This window comes from Myotis davidii, unplaced genomic scaffold (assembly GCF_000327345.1).
Source record: "Myotis davidii unplaced genomic scaffold, ASM32734v1 scaffold546, whole genome shotgun sequence".
NCBI classification, from domain to species: Eukaryota; Metazoa; Chordata; class Mammalia; order Chiroptera; family Vespertilionidae; genus Myotis; species Myotis davidii.
The window spans coordinates 1,131,247-1,139,318 of NW_006297836.1; the positions used below are offsets into that span (position 1 = coordinate 1,131,247).

The 8,072-nt window shown below is 37.7% G+C and overlaps 1 long non-coding RNA gene across 1 annotated transcript in view; it reads right to left on the reverse strand.

The window, feature by feature from the left end:
- LOC102770517 overlaps window positions 1–2,382 on the reverse strand; it is a 19,854-nt gene extending 17,472 nt beyond the window's left edge. Inside the window, exon 1 of the long non-coding RNA XR_436184.2 lies at window positions 2,241–2,382. This is a non-coding gene — a long non-coding RNA (uncharacterized LOC102770517). The remainder of the gene's footprint in view (window positions 1–2,240) is intronic.
- Between the last annotated feature and the right edge of the window lie 5,690 nt (window positions 2,383–8,072).

The following is an 8,072-nucleotide window of genomic DNA, read 5'->3' on the forward strand; positions in this document are numbered from 1 at the left end:
CATATATAAAAAAAGGAAGACTAGCTAGCTATTGATAACATCTGAAAAAAAAGCAAAGAATAAAAACACAACAACAAACCCTGGCCAGTATATTCAGTGGTTAGAGTGTTGGCCTGAGTACCTAAGGGCCATGGGTTCAATTCCCAGTCAAGGGCACCCATGTACCTGGGTTGCAGGTTTGATGACCAGTCAGGGGCGTGCAGGAGGCAGCCAATCGATGTTTGTCTCTCATCAATGTTCCTATCTCTCTCTCCTTCTCCCTTCCTCTCTCTCTAAAAATAAATTTTAAAAAACACACCACAAAACAAAATAAAAAGAAACCCCAAGAAAATGTGCCATACTATCTTGACTATGATTACGGTCCCATAGATATGATAAAACACTCAAATTGTACATTTTAAACATGTACAGTTTATTGAATGTTAACTATACTGAAATAAAACTGTTAAAATGTTCTTTAAACAAATAAATATATGTTTTTCCAAACTCATCCCTTTTTTCAGTAAGTATGAATGTATAATTTTGACAATAAAAGTTTATGGAACAATGTCAAATTTTACCTTGTCACATGTATTGAGGTCATTAAGAGAAAGGCTCTGATGATATATACACGGAAGTATTTACAGATAAAATGTGATGCCTGCAATATACTCTCAAACAGTCCAGACAGAGAAAAAGGGAGAGGGAGGAGGTGAGAGGAAGAGGAAGAGGAGGAGGAAAGGGGAATGAGCGGGGGAGGAGGAGAGGAAAAAAGGGAAGAAGAAGGGGGAGCAGAATGATAGAAAATGATAAAGAATGATATAGAAATAGAGAATGACATAGAGAATGATAAAGCAAACATGGCAATGTGTTCATTGGTAAATCCTGATAAACGGTATATGCGAGTTTGTTGTAATATTCTCACACATTTTCTTTAAGTGTAGAATTAGATCAAGATTTTAAAAGTTTTAAAAAACACAAGCATAATGTCAGCAATAATTCCATCACTGAATAGTATAATCACACTGCTCCATGTACTTAATGAAAGAAAAAGTTTCATATTGTCAAAATCAGTGGGATGAGGAGCCAGTATGTAATTCTGTTTTTTGTTAGCAGAAGGATAAAAAACACGAAACACTTTAGAGCACAAAATAAGTTCATCTGTAATTGAATGAATGATTTCACAGTATGATTTTTAAAAAGAGACACGTGTTTGTAGATTTAAAAAATTCCTCATGAGCAAAAAGAAATAAGTGAAATTAAGAAAAACTGAATGATAAATCACTACATATAAAAACCTGTGAAATTCTTCTAAAGTGATAGTTAAAAATTTATAGTTACAAATTATTTTATAAAAGGGAAAATTACTGAGCTAACGGTCCAAATAAATAAATAGAAAAAAGCAAACAGAAAGTAAAGAAAAATGATAAAAGCAAAAATTACTAAAATAGAAAAACAAATTATTCAATGGTGAGACCTGATGAAATCAAAAGCAGGAAATGTATTAGAAATTGTTATCTTAATTTATCACACAGTCCCGCTATCATATTAGTGGAGAAATAACCCATATGATCATGGCAATAAATACAAAGTACCTGGAGAAAAACTCCATAGTCATTCATAATAAAAACTTTCAGCAATTTAAGAATAGAAAAGAACTTTCTTGAGCTGAAAGGAAAATCTACTAAAAATAATGAAACATTTGCAGAATTCCCTTGTAAATTCAGTAGGAAGACAAGGAAATTCTCTATCACTTTTACTATATTTTGTTGTACTGAGGATCTTAGCTAGTACAGTAAAACAACCTTAAAAATTGCTAAAAATATTGGAAAAGCTAAAAAAATTGGAAAGGAAGAAACTGCCATTATTCCCAATATAATTACAGAACCCACAAATTATCAGAATAAATAGAATTCAGAAAAGTTGCAGCATATTAAATCAGTATGTAAATATATGTAAATATATCATTCCCATTTACCAGAAATAATCAGCTAAGGTGGTTTAAAAGATACATTTCACAGTAACAATCAGAAACGATAAGGTAATTAGGAGTTAATCTAACAAAACAGCTTATAGATTACATTATTATGTGGTATATATTGTTTCATATAGTGTAGATAGAAAGTGGTTTCAGTGTTATCATTTGGTGATAACTTTTTGGTTTTTGTTTGGCTAGTCATTTGTAATGTCAGGATCAAGTGTAGTGTTATAATAAATTTATTTTTATTCCCCCTTTAATGAGTTCTTGGCAAAGACATTACCTTAAAAAAATCACAACTTTCCATTCCAGTGCAGAAGAACAGAAAAATCAGGGTAGCATTGTCAGCAACCCTCATTGTCATCATTGGATAAACTATTTTATGAACTCAGCATGGGAAATGGAGTCCTACTGCAATCCCTCCAAAACTGAAAAATAGTAAAATAAGGTTAAATCATTTTTTCTGTTGCTGTTTATCTTTCCCCTGGCCTCCTCACGTTCTTATGCTCCACCATGCCCACATTTCCATCATATAGTCCTGTAAAACAGTTACATAGATAGTATTAGAAAAGGTTTGTTGCATAGCAATAATAATAGTTAACAATATTAATAATAAGCATAGACTATGGAAGCCCTTTAGAACAGTATTTGGCACATAAAGATGTTCAGTAAATATTTACTATTATGATAATTTTCTTTTTCTTTTTTTTATTATTAGTTAAGGTATTACAAATGTGTCCTTATCCCCCACCCCCCCATTAACCCTCAACCTCCCCCCTCACACACACTCATCTGTTGCAAATGGTAAGAGTTCCTTCCTTTTTAGAGCAGCATAGTATTCCATCGTGTAGATGTACCACAGCTTTCTAATCCATTCATCTGCTGATGGGCACTTAGGCTGTTTCCAAATCTTAGCTATGGTGAATTGTGCTGCTATGAACATAGGGGTGCATATATCCTTTCTGATTGGCGTTTCTGGTTTTTTGGGATTTGAGTCACTGGAAGGAATTATGTAGCTCTGGCACTTCTTGCTGTAGCACTGCTCTCCCTCTACTCTCCCACCCACTGCCACTACTGGTTTGGACACGGAGCTAAAGTTGAGGGAAGTGAGGCTGTAAGGAATGGCCAGGCGATGCTTTCAGGTAAAATAGGGCTCATTCCTTTTCTATGGACTACCACCAAACCCTAAATCCAGGACCCTCTTAGTTGCTACTGTTTTCTTATCATTCATTGACTTATTTATTCAAATATCTGTTTCACTCCTACTATGTACCAGGCACTATTCCTTGGTCACACATCCCTTCCAGCTGCCAGCACAATGCCTAGTCCATTGTCAGGGCTTCATAGAGAGGTTTATTGCAGAAGTGAAGAAAGGATGGCCTGTCTCCTTTAGATTACTAGGAACTGTGAGGCTCAGATCAGATTTGGTTTTAGTTTTTGCTTTCTGTAAGCTGATGTAAATAGAAGATGGTTTCTCTGATGTTAAAAACTGAGCTCCTAAAATACATCACTTGCTTGAAAATCTTCCATGGTGGCCAATGCTCATGGCTTAAAGTGCATATTCAAGTTTAGTATAACATTCAAGGCCCTACAACATTGTATCTCACCTCCTAAGGTCTCACAAGTTTCAGAGTTCAAGCCGAGCTTTCCCCAGAAGGGGAAAGGTTTTTGTTCTAGAAACAAAAGTCCTGAAAAACAGTCTCTCCACCTCCGTAGGGCAGATGTCACTCGCTCTTTAAGACTCACCCACATTTCCCTTTTCCTCCCTGAAAGTTCATGATTACTATCAGGTAGAACGAGTTGGTCCATCCTAGGATGCCTCCTGAGTACACTGAACAAGCAAACATTATGGCACCTGGGTTTGACTGACCATATTGTCACTGCTTTTACTTAAGTTCCCCCACCATACACAGGTAAACACACACTTATGTAGCTCACCTTAAAAACCCCTCTATTGGCACAGTGCTAGGCATAGCAATTAGGCCTTGCATACATTGTTGCTATTAATCTGGAACTAAGCAGTTTCAAATGGAAAAGTTTCAAATGTACACAAAAGTAGTGAGAATGTTATAATGAATCACCATAATGCATCGCCTAGCTTTAACAATCATCAACTGACGAACCTTTAGTTCGTAGCCCCCATCTGGACCCCACTAAATTACTTTTGAGTATATAAAAACATTCAAGTCTATTTCTTAAAAAATATAACCCACAATGATCACAACTGCTATAGGGTGTCCCCCCCCTTCCAAATGTATACACACACTTTGAATAATTATAAAGGCAGTGTTTATGAAAATACATTTCCTTTTCAAAATTGAGCTATCAGCTCTTGAAGTGTGTATACATTTTTTTTGGGGGGGGAACCTGTATATTAAAAATAATTACTGAATGTCATTAAATATCCAAAATTTCATCCAAGCATATTTTATGAAAGAGCTTTTTAACGTCTGCCTATACTTTCTTCAATTTTTAAAAATGCCGGAGGAGGTGCAGAGGGGAGAGGGGTAGCTCTGTTTGGGGTCCCTTCTGGATAATCCCACCGTGGAGCTAAGAGGCAGTGCTTTCTCGGAGGCTTGCTTTCCCGCGTGTTTGCAGACGGGAGCGTGGATCTCCCGGAGGGACAAGGTTGGTCCCCCATAAGGATTCTAGGACCTGGGCGTCAGCTCTCTCCGGTGGGCCCCAGCCAGGCGGAGACCTGAGATGGCGGCGGGTCCCCTCCCCTCCAGACCAAGAGCTTCCTCCGGGTTCCACTCCTACCGTATTTCCTGTATCCCGAGACGTATATCCCCTCTCCGCCTCCACCGGGCTCCCTACCCTACCCCATTTTAACATCTCTACGAGGATGGGTCTTTGAAAAAGATACGTTTATGTAATACAATGTTTTCCATCGTCTCTCCCTCTTAATGTAGCGGATACTATGGACAGTCGTATACAACCTATGCAATTTTATGATGAGAAGAAATTGAGGTTCACTCCTAAATCGTAAACTCTACATCGATTATTGACCGGCGCGAAGTGGGAGGGGCGGGTTGGGCGAACAAAGAAATTATTGAAGAGCTAAAGGCTTTAGGATGGAGCTGCAGACGAGACTCTTTCAAAAATGATATACACCCGTGATAGTTTACAAAAGTGCAAAATAGGACACGGGAACTGACCTTGGAAATTGATGTGGGAAATAAATTCACCGTATGTCATAGAATCTAACATCACTTTTTTGTTCATATTTTGGCAAATTAGAAACCTCGGAAGGCTTACCTTCAAAAAATGTTTCAGCATCTAGGCCAGTGGTTCTCAACCTTCCTAATGCCGCGACCCTTTAATACAGTTCTTCATGTGGTGGTGACCCCCAACCTTAAAATTATTTTTGTTGTTACTTCATAACTGTAATTTTGCTACTGTTATGAATCGTAATGTAAATATCTGGTATGCAGGATGTATTTTCATTGTTACACATTGAACATAATTAAAGCATAGTGATTAATCACAAAACAATATGTAATTATATGTGTTTTCTGATGGTCTTAGGCGACCCCTGTGAAAGGGTCGTTCGACCCCCAAAAAGGTTGCGACCCACAGGTTGAGAACCGCTGATCTAGGACATCTTGGACAATTGATGGCATGCCATACTTTAATTGGCAATGTTTATTTGTTTTTCCATAAAGTTGTGGAAAATAATGATTCATCTTATTATCGCAAGTTTTATATTCTATGATATACGGTAGCAAGCAGAAGGGGGTGCAAACTGGCATAGAAGACGAGGCTACTAGACATTACTTCGACATTCACACCCATCCCCCTTTGGCTACAGAGAACTGGACCACACATTTACAGCACTGTCCTCATTTTTAAAAAAAGGAAATAGTTCCTTTTTTTAGTTCCTTAAATATGGCAAACCAAACTTTGCCATATTTAAGTAGTTGATTAAACACTTGGAGCGTTACTTTCCAGAAGATAATGCTTTTTTTTCTTGCAGAACTAGTGCCATAATCAGATATAATACAATTAAAGCGCTTATTAACCATGATTGCCTCTCGTCTCCACCGTCACTGCCTTCCTCCAAATACCAGCACAGCCTTTAATGCAAATGAGATGTTTGGGAAATGTTGGGAACATAAATGACCGTACAGTTTTCTACCAATAGGTTAAGAGAAATATGTGAAGGGGAATCAAGAGAAAAAGTTCTAGAGCTAGAGGAAGGGTTGGGACTAGACATATAGATGTGGGGATCAGTAACATGGATGTGGTAGTTGAAATCGTGAGAAGGGATATCCCCAAGAGAAAATATAGAGAAAAGAGAAGTGAGCTAAGACAGAATAGTGAGTAATTAGAGACAGAAAAAGAGAAGGCTGCTTGCTACAAAGGCTAAGAAAAATGGCCAAAGTCAGAGGAAAGAACTCTAACCCAGGGTTTCTCACATTTGACACTGTTGATATTTGAAGACAGATCGTTCTTGGAGAGGTGGAGAGAGGCTGTCCTGCTCATTGTAGGATGTTTAACAGTATCCCAACCCAGGCCAGTAGCACCCCACTTGCCCTTTCCTAGTGTTTTATTTATCTCAGTGAATGTCATGCCTTTGACCCAGTAGAAGCCAAACTTTGAGTCTTTATTTTTTTTTTTATATTGAAGAATGTGTTATTATTTCCCAAAGTAAGTGAAGAGACATTTTTACAATCTTTTTACATGGGTCTCCAAATCTTCGAGACTAAAGACTTTAAGAGTAAAAGTGGAAATGAAGTTGTTTTATAGCTACAGTTTTCGTAAATTAAGAGAAATATGTGCCCATTTTAGTGAAATTACTTCTATGTTAAGCTTTTTCTCTCCCTCCCCCCGCCCTGCCCCCAACAGTGATGAATTAGCCGAATGTGAATCATGGAACCAGAAGAGGGCACTGTTAAATTGAAGAACCAGATTTAAAAAGGGCTGTAGATCTGAATTTCTCTCATAATTTCAAGTGCCCAAAGAGAGTACAAAGACAAAGAATAAAACTGAACTCACCTCTGGGTGACATTAATCGGTTTTGACATATTTTTTTAATTGAGAAGTTGGTTGATTCATTGTGATTTCTTTCTTTTTAATTTTGTTTTATTGCTTAAAGTATTACAAAGAGTAGTACATATGTCTCCTTTTTTTCTCCCCTTGACCTTCCCCCGGCCTCCCCTACCCCCCAGTGTTTGTGTCCATGGGTTATGCTTATATGCACGCATACAAGTCCTTCGGTGGATCTCTCACCCCGCCCCTGTTGTGATTTCTTTAGGAAATGAGCTTTCATCTCCAGGTCAAGACTTCTTCTCTTCTATGTGAAAATATAAAGGATTTCTCTGTTAATTGAATCTCAAAGGGAAGAGGGGAGGTGGTCCAGGAAGAGATTAACCAAAGAATTTATATGCACATATGCATTACCTAAGGACAGAGACAATAGGGTGATGAAGGCCTGGGACAAAGCAGGAACCTGGTGGAGGAGGGCAATGGGGAGACATCTATAATATTCTTAACAATAAAGGTTTAAAAATTTTTTTTAATGTTGACATTATTGCAGGAGTCTTCCTTCCCTCCCTCCCTTTGCCTGCCTCCACTCTCCCCCACCTCCCCCTTCCGTGGTCTAAGTACATATCTAAGGACAATAATCTTGGAATTTCTGCAACAATCTCATAAAATGAAAAATAAGAATAATTTAGAGGGAGAATACACATATGATTTTTTGGTTTTATTTTAGGTTTTAATGAATTATTTAACTAGGAATTTTTAAGAACTATATGAAATATCCAGTTTTTATACTTAGTTTATTTTTATTTATTTTATTTTTTTATTGATTTCAGAGAGGAAGGGAGAGAGAGATAGAAACATCAATGATGACAGAGAATCATTGATCGGCTGCCTCCTGCACGCCCCACACTGGGGATCAAGCCCACAACCCGGGCATGTGCCCTTGACTGGAATCGAACCCGGACCCCTCAGTCCGCAGGCTGACGCTCTGTCCACTGAGCCACACCAGTCAGGGCTGTTTTTAACTTAACCATACAGCTTGGCAAGTTTTCCAGATAACACATTCTTTATTCTCATTTTTAAATGTCTTTTTAAAGGTTTCACAAAACCCTAATTTATGGATTTACCA